The 14,001-nt window shown below is 41.9% G+C and overlaps 1 protein-coding gene and 1 pseudogene across 1 annotated transcript in view; one reads left to right on the top strand and one right to left on the bottom strand.

The window, feature by feature from the left end:
- Window positions 1-14,001, bottom strand: part of GPC3 (glypican 3) — a 446,356-nt gene that overhangs the window by 353,498 nt on the left and 78,857 nt on the right. The gene's annotated exons all lie outside the window — the stretch shown is intronic.
- On the top strand, window positions 2,736-3,080 carry LOC120236824 (annotated as a pseudogene).

The following is a 14,001-nucleotide window of genomic DNA, read 5'->3' as shown; positions in this document are numbered from 1 at the left end:
CTAGGTGTGTCTTCCTCAAACTGCTCATCGTCAGTCCACTTCAATGACTTCTAGTCCGCTAGACTGTAAGATCCCAGAGGACAGGGACTGAGTGTGAACCACGATCTGCAGGAACACTACCTCCCACCCTCGCCACCACCCAACCTAGCTCAAGAAATGTTCAATGGTTTAACTGAATTCCAGGATTCCAGGTTCCGGCCAGCCATCGGAATATTCTGTTCTCTAGGTAACCATTTAAACAAAGGATTTGACTACTAGTCTAGTGGTTATGAAGTTTGACTCAAACTAAAGCACAGAAGCAGAATACACACATGTCAATTGACCTATGATAGGTGGTTCCAAGTATTCGAGCAGGCATTCTCCTAGCAGAGACTTCCTTGTTCTTTGGCACAGGGAAACTTCAATATTTGAACATTAAGTGTTGAATGTGCATTGAGAAGATAACAATCAATCAAATATTTATTGATTGCCTGGCACACATAGGGCGCTGTACATAAAGTCTGGAAGGAAAAAAAAAAAACACGGATGTGTTTTCAATAAAGAAGTGCAATCAAGTGGTGGTAGCAAGAAGGAGCAACTCTACACACTTTTCCTTAAGAGTCAGAGGCCATCCAGGGCCGCCTGGGTGGCTCAGTCGGTTGAGTGTCTGACTTCGGCTCAGGTCATGATCTCGCGGTTTGTGGGTTCGAGCCCCGTGTCGGGCCCTGTGCTGGCAGCACGGAGCCTGGAGCCTGCTTCGGATTCTGTGTCTCCCCTTCTCTGTGGCCCTCCCCCACTCACAGTCCGTCTCTCTGTCTCTCTCAAAAATAAACATTAAACAATTAAAAAAAAAAAAAAAGACTCAGGGGCCATCCAGACAGACTAGCTGTGGCGCCTAAGGAAACAGATGTGCATACCTCACTCCCTGCACAACATCTAGGGTGTCAACAAAACAAAGGTACAAGGTTTCATCTCCTTTGAAACTTTTTGCCAACCTGTATTTTCCTAGTTAACTGAAAATAAATTTCCTGCTCGAATGCTCCTCCACCAAAATGACAACGGTTTGGCGGCATGNGGGGGGGGGGGGGGGGGGGGGGGGGACAAGGACTGATGTGAGGCTATGCAATCTTACCCAGGACGGGTTTAAAGGTTCCCTGAGGAAACCACTCACTGAAACCTTCTGTCCTGGAGATCCCACTGTTCAGCTATTGTCCATATTCTCTTGGCTACTTGGTGCTGGCAGCGTCACCAGCAGTGAGCAAAGCAGGCTTCCGAACCAACTCCAGCTAGGCCAGGGTTGACAAAGAACAAACTACTAATACCAGAAGGCCCAGCAGGCAAACCCCAGGAGGAAATCTGGGACCTTGTTCACAAGGCAGGAGTGTGTTTTGTACTTCCCATATCTCTTTCCTTGGAAGACGGTGCTGTTAAATTGCTCATAAAGATGATCATATAGGTTTTCCAGGAGTTTCGGCTTGAATCAAAGGAATGATTATATTTCTACTTAATCCAATAACACACCACTATAAAAATCCACCCAGAGAACCATTACCATGATCGATATATTTAAAGGCATCTGCTGAAACGCTACCTTTTAATTCAGAAATTATAAGTCAAATAATTCTAAGTTTTTGAAAGAAGTTCTAAAACATGCTCAGAACACATTAACTTACGTGAATTATTACACCAATTATTTATTTAATATTAGAGGGGGTTTTTAGTTTAATTTGGAAATATTCTCAAACACAAGCACCAATTTTATATTTCACCAAAACAAATAATTCAAGTAATTTGCTCATTTCACTCACACACACACACACATACACACACACACTTTAATTTGTCTCCAGATATTTTTGAGTGAAGGTTATGTATCTGAAAAGGAAAACAAAAGCTAATTCTTTTTTTTTTCCCCCAGAAAACAAATTTGAGGAATATGTTTTTAAGCCACTACCTCTAGAATGTAAAAAATGTCTTTCCTCACTGGAAATATAACTGGAAATCTGGAAAGTCCTTCATTCTATTCAGTTACAAATTTCCAGGTTGTGTGACCTGAGCAAGTCACATAGACTCTGAGTCTCAGATGTGTTAGAACTGTCCCTCGCAGAGAATACTATTGAACTTTACCTGGGGTTGAGCCAGGAGATGTATGAAGTCCTTTCCATTTCTAAAAATCAGGTATGAAGACGCCATCTAAATGTTAGAACCTATTTCTAAATATCTTGTATTAACCTAGTGTTGGAGCACTCACTATTTTGTTAGGTAACAAAAACTACAGTGGTAGTTCAAATAAGCCTTTCTGACAAGAAAGAGAGTTACAAGGACATTTTAAGGGATGCCCGGGTGGCTAAGTCAGTTGAGCATCTGACTCTTGACTCCAGGTCAGGTCATGATCCCAGGATCGTGGGATCAAGCCCCACGTCCGGCTCCACACTGGACATGGGGCCTGCTTATGATTCCCTCTCTCTCTTTCCCTCTGCCCCTCTCCCCTGCTCACATGCACATACTTTCTCTCTCTTAAATTAAAAAAAGGACTTTTTACGATACTCCATTGCTGTTATTTTTCCTATTTTTTTTCTATTTTTCAAACACTTTCCATAATGCGAATACATTACTTTTGTTCTCAGAAAAAAATAATTTGCCCCACCTTGGCATGTGGGTTTAGAGATTTAAGATGGTAATAAAAGGCATTTTCTTTTCATGTTTTTTTTTCATTATAAAAATTATAAATCTGCTCTCAGATCCTCGCTTCCAAGATGACCAAGAAAAGAAAGAATAACAGTCGTGCCACAAAGGGCCATGGACACATGCAACCTGCGTACCAACTGCACCTATCGTGTGCCCAAGGGCAAGGCCATTAAGAAGTTCGCTTTTTGGAACACAGTACAGGCTGCCGCCAACATGGACATTTCTGAAGCAAGTGTCTTCGAGGCCTATGTGCTTCTCAAGCTATATGTCCAACTACATTACTGTGTGAGCTGTACTATTCACACAGCAAAGTAGTCAGGGATCACTCTCATGAAGTTCCGAAGGACTGAACACCCCCACCCTGATTCAGACCTGTGGGTGCTGCCCCGCGACCTCCACCAAAGCCCATGTAAGGAGCTAAGTCTTTAAGGAATGAAGAAAAACTGTTCTATGGAAAAAGTAATAATAAAATGGAGATTATAGTTTAAAAAAAGAACTATAAATCTGCATTATAAAAATTGTAGAATATACGATATAAAGAAACTACTCATGATTCCACCACCCAAATATAATCTCCATTAATATTCTAATAAGTTCCTTCTAGTAGTTTCTACATGTATATTACAGACAATCAACTGGGATTGGATATGTTGCTTCATGTTTTTGCTTTTTTACATATATATTATTTTGTGAGCATTTTTCAGTCATTAAAAATCTTTGAACACACCGTTTTAATAGGATTATTTTAAATGTTTACTTATTCATTTTGAAAGAGAGAGAGCAGGGAAGAGGCAGAGAGGGGAGAGAGAGAATGCCAAACAGGCTCCACACTGTCTGCACAGAGCCCCACGCCCAGCTTAAACTCACAATCCGTGAGATCATGACCTGAGCTGAAACCAAGTCGGCCACTTGACTGGCTGAGCCGCCCAGGCGCCCCTGAAAACACCATTTTTAATGGTTTTATCATCCTGTGCTCTATACAACCATTCCCAACGTTCACTATTATAAACAATGTTGCACTGAACCTCTGGTCCTGAACTTGTTACCTCTTTTGTAGCAAGTCATTGGCTGAGAAGAAAGGGCAACACCGTGGGGAGCCACCAGGGGGCTGACTCTTATCATCCCCGCCCCTTCCCTCCTTACTCGCCTTTCTGGCCTTCAGTCTTCCTCTCCTTCACTGTCCTAAAACTGGCTCTGGATTCGGACTAGCCTTGACCCTGACACACTGAGCACAAGTGATGAAGGAGAGAAGCAGACACACAAGCCTGCGGCTGGAAGAGCAGGGAAGGCCCCGACGACCTGGTCCACGGACTACCTGCTCTCGGCCTGAAGATCTGAGTAGCACCAGGCACCGGATAAGCAGTGAGTGACGGGTGTTCCTAGCCCGGCTTGGATGGCAAAAGAGCAAAAGTTCTCATCCACATAGCCGCTGAGAACTTTAGCAACGTCTGTGTCAGTACCAAGGCACAGCTGAAGCGTTTTGATCCAGTGATATCACCTTAAAAGAAACATTAACAGTCTCATCTATATCCAGCTTATGTTTTCTGATATATCTGACCTTATTTTAATTGGTATTTAATGAGAGCTCAGTAGTAATCCTTCCTCACTCCTAAGTTTTCTTTTCTCTTCGACACCCCAGAGCCCTATGTTTCTTACCTCGTTTCTTCCCCTGGTCACAAACTGTGTGACAGGAAAGTGTGTCACTGGACCACATGCATCTTGTTAATAAAAAAATTTTCCTATAAAACATGCTCTCCCTTCCAGAGCATTGCCAACTAATTGGGAAATAAAAAAGGAAAATACATGAAAGGCTAGAGAATAATAAAACTAAATGCTGAGCCCATTGTCAGGCTGGTAGTGTGTGCTCTGAGAACTCAGACATGACAAAGAGGCCAGTCTGAGATGAAGAGGATGGGGCAAGGCTTAGCTGTGAAAATGCATATCCCTGGCCACGCAGACAGAGACAGGGAAGATGTTCCCAAGACTCAGCAAGCCACTGAGGAGGAAACAAAACAGCACCCATAATCACTCTAGCATATCTACCCCCACATACTCAAATACTGCTGAGAAAGCAGGAGGCAGTTGAGGCACTGGCTAGGTTACTGGCTCAAGTCTAACTAATCACCAGAGGCTTTTAAGAACTGCATTCTAGAGGTAGGACTCAGACACTTCAAAGAGAAACCTAAGCCCTTGATGAAGCAGCACTAAATAAGCAGCAATAAAAAAGAGGAACAACATTGGGGCCTAGATCTGTATAAAAACAAAAATAAAGAAAAATAGCCTTTCCTGAAAGAAAGTTGACATCTAAGTGCAAACGGCTTCAAGGTTACCTTTCATTTGCTTTGTGGCCATTTGTACATGACCTTACCCACACGGTGAAGAAAGCAAATTTACCACATCATCTTCACCCCATGGGGTACCACCTGCCCCTTTCAAAAGAAATTTTTCCCCTGTCCTCACCAAGCACCAATAGTTTACATGTTTATCACCAGACACTTCTTCTTAACACCATTTTATAAACACACACACACACACACACACACACACACACACACACAGGTGAAAAAATCATGTAATCAAGAACCCCATTTCATAGAAAACTGGGAAAATTGGAAAGAGAACATCTACTGAGATTTGCCAACATGTTTTGGACATACTGGGGGAAACATTCATAAAATTGTGTGGTCGCTGCCATAAATCACTCCAACAGAATTCTTTCTATATTATTCTATCTCTATCTAAATGGAGATCAAAGGCGCACTGGCGATCTCCCACTGAAATAATCTATAGGTTCCAATGGAGTTATCTGCAGGCAAGTGATCAAGCTCTTAACACTTGCCAGACCAGTGAGACTGTAAAGTTAACTGTGGATGAGGTGAAAGGAGCTTTGAAATCCATGGTTTTCTTTCAAGTTATCCAGATCCCCATGCAAGAAGACTCATCCCAGGGAGATCACACCTTCAAGTTATCAGACGGAAAATCTCTCGTCAGCACCCACCAGCTTCGGCTTTGTAGAAATGCCAATCCAATGCTGTGTGAAGTTTTTCATTTAGCAGAGATTTGGGTTAAAAAAAAAAAAAACCAGCAACAACAAAAAGGGACTTGACCAGCTCTGAAGAACGGTTTGCTTCCCATTGAGATAGACATAAGGTGGTATAAGAAAAGATGAAGGAATAATATTTAAAATGAGAGAGAGGAAAACACGGGAGAGGGGAGACAAAAAGGACAAAAAACAGGTAAAGAACAGAAATCACTGTTACTAAACTCACCTTTTTTTCCTTCCTTTTAAAAAACTTATTTTAGAGAGACAGAGTGGATGTGCACAAGCAGGGGAGGGGGGCAGAGGGACAGAGAGAGTCTTAAGCAGGCTCTACACTCAACGCAGAACCCGATGTGGGGCTGTGATCATGGCCTGAGCCAACATCAAGAGCCGGATGCTCAACCCACTGAGCCACCCAGGTGCCCCAAATCCACCTTATTGATAGTACTGTCCCCATTATCCCTAACATGCAATATACATGAAAACGGGAGAAAGTTAATTCCACAGAAATAGATATGCATGTTAAGCAGAACTGAAGTTGCAAAAAGCAAGATCATCTATATTAACCTATATAAAAATTCCACTTTCTTCAAACTGAAACTGTCTTCAAACATTCTGAACATTCTCAGTGAAACCAGATCTATTATTTACGCCTGTACTATTATTTACTCCTGTAGAGTGCTGATCTCCCCTAATATCACAAACAAAACAGAACCATTCATTTTTCTGAGGTCAGCAGTGCCCTTTTTTTGAGTGGAATTAAGAAAACAATAATGCCTCAGGGACCAAGAATTTCTGCCATCATTAGAGAAAGACGAGGAGGCATTAATACATAGCCCACAACGAAGGTGGCATCAAACGTGCCTTGTGAACAGGTACACAGCATGTAAAATTAAACAGTGGATATCGAGAAAGCTACTGGTAATTTTGATAGAAGAAAATTGAACTAGACTGATATCTAGAGTCATGGGTTAGTGCAAATTATTTGTAATGGATGCATTTTTACAATATACAGAGGTCTGACAGCTTGAACTTTGATACAACTGAGCAATATCTAAATATCTGTTAGAACTGATTTTGATTTAACAAGATAATACCTGATATTCAGGTTCCTCCAGTATCCATCAAGCCATTCAATCTTACCCATTAGCAAACCAGCTCTCATCTGTCCCCCCTCACCTCCAGGAGCCAGCCATTCAAGACTTTATTAAGTGCCTGCTACCTACAAGGCACTTTTTCATCTCCCTTAGGAAAAGGTACCTGGTTCTCTTGAATCTGGGATGCTGATCTTTTTTCTTTTGAAGAGCTGCATCACCTTTGATTTGTGAAGTTCATTAACATACTCTTGATCTAAAGTTGTTCGCGTGGTACAGTTACATATATGTGTTTTGAATTAAAGTGAATTAAAATTAATTTAATTAAATTTAGAATACAAATCAGGGGCGCCTGGGTGGCTCAGTCGGTTAGGCGTCCAACTTTAGCTCAGGACATGATCTCACGGTTTGTGAGTTCGAGCCCCGTGTCGAGCTCTGTGCTGACAACTCAGAGCCTGGAGCCTCCTTCAGATTCTGTGTCTCCCCCTCTCTCTGCCCCTCCCATGCTCATGCTCTGTCTCTCAATAATAAATAAAAATTAAAAAAAAAAACATTAAAAAATTTTTACAATGAAAATCAATTTTTGCTCTGAAGTTATTTGGGTTTGTCTTTTCCTCACAATTTCAGAATGCCCTTGATAAAACTGGTGATACACAGGGGCGCTGAAGACCTAGACTCTACAGGTCTATTTCTAGACCTAATAGGGCACGCTATAAACTGTCTTCAGTGTAAAAATGAGTTTTAAAGAAAAATTTAGAAAATGTAAAAAAGGAGACCAGATGCAAAAATAACTGATCTTCTTTGCACTGAAAAATAGCCAATGTTGACATTTTTGTGTGAGACTTTCCAGGATTTTTCTACCTACAGGTTTAGATTTATTTATTTTTGCTCAGTTATAGCATACTATATATACACAGCTGTGTATCCTGCAGAAACTACAAACTATAATGGCTTTATAACATTCTCTTGAACGGACATATCACAGTTTATATAACTATTCACTTCTTTATTATTAAATATTTAGTTGTTTCCAGTTTTTTGTTATCAGAAAACACCTCTGTGCATAAGGCTTTCTTTTTCTGTGTTCAGGATGGCTTTCACAGATGAAAGTCCCAGAAGTAGAATTATTGGCTCTAACCATGAATATTTTCAGGCCTTTGATAATACATATTGCCAAAATGCAGCTCCAAAAGGTTGTACCAGAAATGCATGAGAGGGTGTCTGCTTGACTAAATCCTCACTGGCAATGGGTATCAGGCTTTTTTATGTACTCTTTTCCTAATCTGTGCATTAAAAAATGTCATCTAGTTGCTTTCATTTGATACTGGTGCCTGAACTTTAACCCATTTTTTTAAAATGCTCCTTTTGGAGAGGATGCTTTTTCAGATTTCTTTTAAAGCAGACATGTATGTGTAGTATCGGGTCCTTGCAGAGGCCAAAAGAAAATGAGAAAAAAAAAAAAAAAGACCCATTCTAAAGCTTGTAGAAACTTTTAAAGTTCCTTTTCTGTTCTTTTATTTAATGACTATAGGTGCCCGGCACTATAGTTTTTCATCAGTTTTCCCCAAGGCCCTCACATGTAGAAATTCTACTCACTAGTTGTCCAAACATTGCTAAGGTCCCACCTGTATCACTCACACGGTACTTGGCCCGCACACATCACTGTGAACATGGAGCCCCTCGCCTGCTCTAACAAGGCCTGAGCCCAGGGAGGAAGACGCGAGGGCTGTCCAGAGTGTGAGAATACATAACAAGGGAACCTTCCCAAAGACTTGAAGGGTCTACCCCGAGGCCTAGGAATGCCTGGCTGGCTCCGTCAGTGGAGCATGCTACTCTTAATCTCAGGGTCACGAGTTCAAGCTCCACATTGGGCAAGGAGCCTACTGAAAAAATAAATAAATCAGACAACCTGAGGCCTAAAGCAAAAGCTAAATCTCCTCGGTTCTTTCCTTCAACCATTTCTCATGTGACATCATTTTCACATCCATCCTGGTCACTATCTTCTGGAGATACTCAACTTTGTCAATGTTCATAAAATGTGGCAACTATGCTTGAACATAATACTCCAGATGTGGTCTGATCAGCACACATGCTTCTAATACAGCCTCAAATTGTTTTGCTTTAAAAAAAAAATAAGCTACACCACATTGTTGGCTCATATTAAACTTGTGATCAACTAAATCCCCAAGAACTTTCTACATAAACTGCTGCCAAGTCACATCTCTCATATCCTGTACATATGCAATTTTTTAGACCTAAATTCAAGACTTTACATCTATCATTGTTAAATTTCATCTTGTAGGTTTTGACCTAGAGTTCCTACAAGTTGAGGTCATTTTAAATCTGGATTCTGTCATCCTATATATTAAACTACGCCACCCAGCTCTATATCATCTGCAAAGTATAAAAGCCTGTCTTTGTGATCAGTTCTGATCAAGAATCTGCTCCTTAGGTCAGGGGCCAGGGTCTGGACACCTTTGTTTTCCTTACAGTGCTAAGTGGGGGGTGCCTTTTACATCGTAGGTGCTCAGTGGTTCTTAAATGAATAAATGCCCAGATAGAGCCAAAGGCAGCTCCGTGGCCCTTAACTAAACACATCTTCCTCCAGGTTGATACCGAATCAGTTGTTCAACCAGCTGTGAATCTGCCTAATTACTAGTTATGCAGTCAAATTTCACAATCTTCTGCACAAGGATCTTACAGAGGACTCTCAAATGTTTTGCTAAAAACCAGACATCCTGTATTTATACTTGACATTCGGGCACTCTTTCCTCAATCCTTACCCAGCACATAGGGGACTTGTGCTTTCCAGTTTCTTCACTATGAACACATGAGGATGTGTTCCTTTATTGCATTATATTCTTCATCTTTTAGGAGTGGATTTTTAAAAATAATTTTACATTAAAAACCGCATTGAGGGAGCACCTGGGTGGCCCAGTCAGTTAGGCGTCTGACTTGGGCGCAGGTCATGATCTAGCGGTCCATGGGTTCAAGCCCTGCATTGGGCTCTGTGCTGACAGCTCAGAGCCTGGAGCCTGTTTCAGATTCTGTGTCTCCCTCTCTCTCTGCCCCTCCCCAGCTCGTGCTCTGTCTTGCTCTGTCTCAAAAATAAATAAAAACATTAAAAAAACCTCATTGAGAAAGTGAAAATTTTACACATTTATAATCAGAGAAAAAAAGAGATGCATTTTTAAGTCTGTTCGATTTTGAAAGAGGATAAACTTTAAAAGAGCCAACCAGTCCTATTACCTCAAAACATGAGACTGACATTTCACCCTTTTGAAAATAGTAGAAACTTACTACTTTTCCATAGTATATTACATGGAATATTAATGAGACAATGGATGGCCACTGAGGCAAGGATTCCCAGTGGAGCCCGTGTCTGGGACGAGGGGACCATATTGCGATCCAAATATCCTTCCCTACTCCAATTCTGTCCCTTGAAAGTTTGCAATCAGAGATTTTAAGAAATACACTATTCAAGAAATGAAAATCAGTTCTCAGAGAAAGAGCAGATAATGTGCCTGCAATGATTAATGGGCTTCCAAAGATGAGCAAGTGTGGAGAACACATGACTGCTGGCGATGTGGGCTTTGCCTGCCAGATGGTGCCTGACCCCACATCCCACCCCTCATCCCTTTTCTGAGCATCACCCCATCCATGACGCCCATTCCATCCTTGACCCGCATTCCCACCTCAGCCCCAATCTCTACCCTCAAGGCTGAGGGATGAAGTGAAGCTGAGGGATGGGGTGAGGCTGTCTGCTTTCCACATTACTTGATAATTTAAAAAAACGAGTAGCTGAACGTTTTATTAGTTTGCTTTGGAGGCTGTTGTAAAAGGTCCCCCCCTCACACACACACACACAACCACTGTGTTAAAATGGTCTCATCATAAAGTTCCCAGCATCAAAATAGCAGATCAAAGCAAAGTATGTCAAAATGCCATATAACCAACTATGTGATAGAATGAAAAAAGTTTCTAGGAATCAGAAGACTTGTGTGGTAGTTCCAACTTCAGACCTTTAAAAATTCTATTTCTAATCTGAGCCCATCTTCCTTGCAAATGGAAAGTTTAAACCAAATGATCTTCATAGCTGCTTCTCCAACAATGACTCTCCGACTACCTGGTACTGTTGTTGAACTATTCATTTGTAATTGTCTTGCCTTTAAGCATCTCTGGGTCAAGGACCATGTTTCACGCTTCCATACAATCTGAGCACATAGTAGGTACTTATGACTATTTATCAATTGAATCGATTTCCCATGTGCTAGACTGGTTGTAATTACGCTTCTATTCATTAACTTTACTCAGAGGAACATAGGACATGACCGGTCACCCTGGCTGCTGGTCAGACTCTAACCAGCATCAGAGCCAAACTCTTCGCTTGTAGGGCAAAAGAACTGCAGGGATGGCCCAAGGAAATACTGAGCTTCCCAGGGAATCTGATGCAGGTATTCCGTGACCCACCATGACCAGATGGAGTGAGGCTTCCAAGTGACCTTTTCAACCTTACCTCCTCCTCACTGCCTTTGACTTAACGGATGTGTGTTAAGTTAAAGATGAAAAATGCTCTATATAGTACAGTTCAAGGATGAAAACAGTGGGCTGGTGAGATACTGTTAATATTTTATATTTTTAATATTTCACATTTTAGAATAAAGTTTCTCCTAAAACAAAAGCATTTCAGTGATTTTTTTTTTCAAATTAGATTCTACCCCCATCAAGCTTTTCTTGATGCTAACCACTATAAGGAACATGTCTTAAAAACTAATAACTTTTTGGGGCGCCTGGGTGGCTTAGTCGGTTAAGCGTCTGACTTTTGCTTAGGTCATGATCTCACGGTTCGTGGGTTCTAGCCCCGCTTCGGGCTCTGTGCTGACTGCCAGCTCAGAGCCTGGAGTCTTTTTCAGAGTCTGTGTCTCCCTCTCTCTCTGACCCTCCCCTGCTCACGCTGTCTCTCTCTCTCTCTCTCCTAGAAATAAATAAAAATAAAAATAAATAAAAATAAATTAAAAAAAACTAATAACTTTTTGGGGGGCACCTGGGTGGTTCAGCCAGTTAAGTGTTTGATTCTTGATTTCAGCTCAGGTCATGATCTCACAGTTCATGAGATGGAGCCCCTGTGTCAGGTTCCACGCTGTCAGCGCAGAGCCTGCTTGGGATTCTCTTCTCCCTTTCTCTCTCCCTTCCCCAACTCTTTTGCTTTCTCTCTCTCTCCCAAAATAAATAAATAAAGGTTAAAAAACTTGGAACATTGTAAACAATTTTTTAATATTTATTTATGAGAGAGAGACAGATTGTGAGTGAGGAAGGGGCAGAGAGAAGGAGACACAGAATCCGAAGCAGGCTCCGGGCTCTGAGCTGTCAGCACAGAGCCTGACGCAGGGCTCGAACTCGCAGACTGCGAGATCATGACCTGAGCCAACGTCAGACGCTCAACTGACTGAGCCACCCAGGCGCCCCAAAACTTGGAACTTTTTAATCTTCATTTTGCCAGTGTGACAAATTCATTCTATAAATTTTAATTCAATCCCAAGTACATGCCAGGCACCATGGTAGCTACAGGCAAAGTACACATTTTACACCTTTGTTCAACCAGATGTAGGTTAAAATCCTGGAAGGCACATCAGCCTTTTATCTTCTTTCCATGACAGTGATTAAATACCCAGTTCTTCCTATTAAAAAAAAAAAAAAAGGTATGTCCTAATTCCCTTATTAAGAAGATAATTCACTGAAGGCTAAGCTGAATATGTTTATCCTTCGACACCATGCTGCCATCCTAGTCGAGTCTGATTGAAGAGCAGTGTCCCCACAATTCCGGGCTCCCATGCTTTACTAATCATTAGAAGAAACAGAAGTACTGAACAGATTAGCCGAAATTTCTCAATGGGTCGAGTCTTCCTTTTAGCCTCACGTCACAACAGTGGCATATATCTGAACTTCTGTCTTTTTGTATTCTCCCATTGGAAATGGTGGGAGCCATGGCAGATTTCTGCTGTCCAAAGGGAAATGGTCACAAAAATGCTAGCCGAGTAAAAACAGCCCAAGTAAAGCATTTGGTTCGGTACGTGGACACATGGAGACTCCTCAATGAGATGTTAGTGCCTGGTGGTCCTGTTACCGGCCTTCCAAAAGGCTCGGAGTTTCTCAATTCTGATTCTTAAGTAGTATCAGGTTTAAACGTTTTCGCGGCAGGCAAATCCAGCACACGGGAAAGAAAGCTGGCCCTCACCAATGGGCACTTGGGCCTTCCCTAACAATCTGTGGAAGTGGTTTTCAAACCCACGGTCTCAACACTTTGGTATGCCCAGATCAGCTGTGAATATGTTTTGCGTCAGTTGTTACTAATACTGAACTACCCACATTTGTAAGTAATTTTCTCTAAAAAAAAAAAACTAGTGAATTGAAAGTTGCTCCTATACTATAGAAATACCCTTGCTAAATCACTCACATTCCAATAGGCTTTCCAGTCCAAGAGTCAAGAAAGGGGCAGGACTGCCCTCGGTGCACTGGGAACTGCGCAGAGCCCTGGCCGGCCCCGCCTATGGGAGGGCCTCGCCTGGGAAGAGCGTACCCTGAGGACTGACAAGCACACAGCCAGAGCTGCGAACTCAGCTCAGCTCTGGGCAACCCACAGCACGCAGCGTGTGCAAGTGATCAGGCTTAGCTCTCCTAATGGCTGGGAGCGGCTCGTCCGTAGGATAGCTTGAACTTCAATTTTCAAGACACGAGTCTGTAATGAGTCGGGCTTGGGGGATTTTATGGGGGAGGGAGGGCATTATTCCAAAGCAATTACCTGTCTGATTTTCAACTGTCTCAGGCTGCAAGCGATATAACAGGAAGTGGGGAAGTGACAATACCTTACAGTGAGAAGGAGTTTGGTGTTTGCAGCCAGAGAAGAAGATATCCTCTTTTGGACCAACTGAGTTTTGGTTGTAGGAGATCTGAATGGAAAAATACAACCGTATGCAACTTATCAGAGCTGGTTTCCCCTTACATAAAATGGGCTTAAGACTCTGCCTTGCAGGGAATTGAGAGCAAAAATAAACTGTTGGGACCTCATCAAGATTAAAAGCTTCTGCACAGCAAAGGAAACAACCCAGAAAATTAATAGGCAACCAACGGAATGGGAAAAGATAGTTGCAAATGACATATCAGATAAAGGGTTAATATCCAGAATCTATAAGGAACTCACCA

The sequence above is a fragment of the Hyaena hyaena genome, unplaced genomic scaffold (genome assembly GCF_003009895.1).
Source record: "Hyaena hyaena isolate Hyena2069 unplaced genomic scaffold, ASM300989v1 scaffold_162, whole genome shotgun sequence".
Taxonomy (NCBI): domain Eukaryota; kingdom Metazoa; phylum Chordata; class Mammalia; order Carnivora; family Hyaenidae; genus Hyaena; species Hyaena hyaena.
This window is presented reverse-complemented; position numbering and strand designations above follow the sequence as displayed.